The following is a 2,734-nucleotide window of genomic DNA, read 5'->3' as shown; positions in this document are numbered from 1 at the left end:
CTTTGAGGTATCAGCTGATGTACGAAGGGCTATATAAATAAACTTGATTTGAAAAGTTCAAAGACAGTTAAGAAGAAAGCAAGTGACAATTTATGGTCATGGAATGTTTGCGGGTGAGTAGGCTTGGCATGGTGACGCCCAGGCTCTCTGCTTCTGCAGTACAAGTCAACAGCCAAAAGATGGAGATGCAGTGTGGACATATCAGTAACCAATACTCCCACCTAGCGGCACAAATGGCACAGTAATAAGCCCAATACTTTTAATCAACTCATTGAAATTATGGCTAATGCTCCACTAGAAATTACACTATAGAGAAAAAATCCAATCAGTAGACATTGTAGTTGTAAGCACAGGCAGGCAGGTCTAATGTAACTACAGTTACACTGCCAGAAGAGGACTGGCCATCCCACATAGCCTGGTTCCTCTCTAGGTTTCTTCCTAGGTTTTGGCCTTTCTAGGGAGTTTTTCCTAGCCACCGTGCTTCTACACCTGCATTGCTTGCTGTTTGGGGTTTTAGGCTGGGTTTCTGTACAGCACTTTGAGATATCAGCTGATGTACAAAGGGCTATATAAATACATTTGATTTGATATAGTACTTAACTTACAACTGTTTGTGGATTGTGTAGATAATTACACATTTAAAATTGTATATGCATGCATCTGTAAACAAACTCAACCTCATTCCCCAAGATTACCATTTTATCACGCAGTTATTCGCATTGTTTTATTACTCAGTCATCCCCTCCGTTATTTAATTACTATTATCAAAATGTCACATCTGTTTGCAAACCCTTGAAATTATTCATCCCACAAACTGCTTCAATTGTAGGTAATGTAACAATGTGTAGCTACACTGCACAGGAGGCTGCTGAGGGGAGAACGGCTCATAATAATGGCTGGAATAGAGCAAATGGAATGGCATCAAACACATGAAAACCATGTGCTGGATACTATTCAACACCAGCCATTACCACAAGCCCGTTCTCCCCAATTAAGGTACCACCAGCCTCCTGTTCTACACTATACCTACCTACGAAACTAAACTCAGCAAAAAAATAAAAGGCCCTTTTCAGGACCCTGTCTTTCAAAGATAATTAGTACAAATCCAAATAACTTCACAGATCTTTGTTGTAAAGGGTTTAAACACTGTTCCCCATGCTTGTTCCATGAACCATAAACAATTAATGAACATGCACCTGTGGAACGGTCATTAAGACACTAACAGCTTACAGACGGTAGGCTATTAAGGTCACAGTTATGAAAACTTAGGACACTAAAGAGGCCTTTCTACTGAAAAACACCAAAAGAAACATGCCCAGGGTCCCTGCTCATCTCCGTGAACATGCCTTAGGCATGCTGCAAGGAGGCATGAGGACTGAAGATGTGGCCAGGGCAATAAATTGCAATGTCCGTACTGTGAGACGCCTAAGACAGCGCTACAGGGAGACAGGACGGACAGCTGATCATCCTCGCAGTGGCAGACCACGTGTAACAACACCTGCACATGATCGGTACATCCGAACATCACACATGAGGGACAGGTACAGGATGGCAACAACAACTGCCCGAGTTACACAAGGAACGCACACTCCCTCCATCAGTGCTCAGACTGTCAGCAATAGGCGGAGAGGCTGGACTGAGGGCTTGTAGGCCTGTTGTAAGGCAGGTCCTCACCAGACATCACCGGCAACAACGTCACCTATGGGCACAAAACCACCGCCTTCTGGACCAGATAGGACTGGCAAAAAGTGCTCTTCACTGACGAGTCGTGGTTTTGTCTCACCAGGGGTGATGGTCGGATTCGCGTTTATTGTCGAAGAAATGAGCGTTACACTGAGGCCTGTACTCTGGAGCAGGATTGATTTGGAGGTGGAAGGTCCGTCATGGTCTAGGGCGGTGTGTCACAGCATCATCGGACTGAGCTTGTTGTCATTGCAGGCAATCTCAACGCTGTACGTTACAGGGAAGACATCCTCCTCCCTCTGCAGGATCATCCTGATATGACCCTCCATCATGACAATGCCACCAGCCATACTGCTTGTTCTGTGCATGATTTCCTGCTAGACAGGAATGTCAGTGCTCTGCCATTGCCAGCGAAGAGCCCGCATCTCAATCCCATTAAGTACGTCTCGGACCTGTTGGATCGAAGGGTGAGGGCTAGGGCCATTCCCCCCAGAAATGTCCGGGAACTTGCAGGTGCCTTAGTGGAAGAGTGGGGTAACATCTCACAGCAAAAACTGGCAAATCTGGTGCAGACCTTGAGGAGGAGATGCACTGCAGTACTTAATGTTTCTGGTGGCCACACTAGATACTGACTGTTAGTTTTTATTTTGACCCCCCTTTATTCAGGGACATATTATTCCACTTCTGTTAGTCACATGTCTGTGGAACTTGTTCAGTTTGTCTCAGTTGTTGAATCTTATTTTCATACAAATATTTACACATTAAGTTTGCTGAAAATAAACGCAGTTGACCATGAGGACGTTTCTTTTTTAGTTTACACTAGTTTACATCTAGTACATAGGTTTGGGAACACCGTGTTTACAGACAGCCCAATTAAAAGTCAGACCATCCAGTCATTTCAGGACACAAGTTACAGGCAGAACATCACAATCTCAACCCTTGCAGCCTACCCACCTCCTAAAAATAGAACCCCATCATGCTTCTCTTGGTAATCGTGATGAGAGTGCATATTGCAAAAGCATACACAATAGACACACACACTTTAAACAAA

Source organism: Oncorhynchus tshawytscha, linkage group LG04 (genome assembly GCF_018296145.1).
Source record: "Oncorhynchus tshawytscha isolate Ot180627B linkage group LG04, Otsh_v2.0, whole genome shotgun sequence".
NCBI classification, from domain to species: Eukaryota; Metazoa; Chordata; class Actinopteri; order Salmoniformes; family Salmonidae; genus Oncorhynchus; species Oncorhynchus tshawytscha.
Note: the sequence above shows the minus strand (reverse complement) of the source record.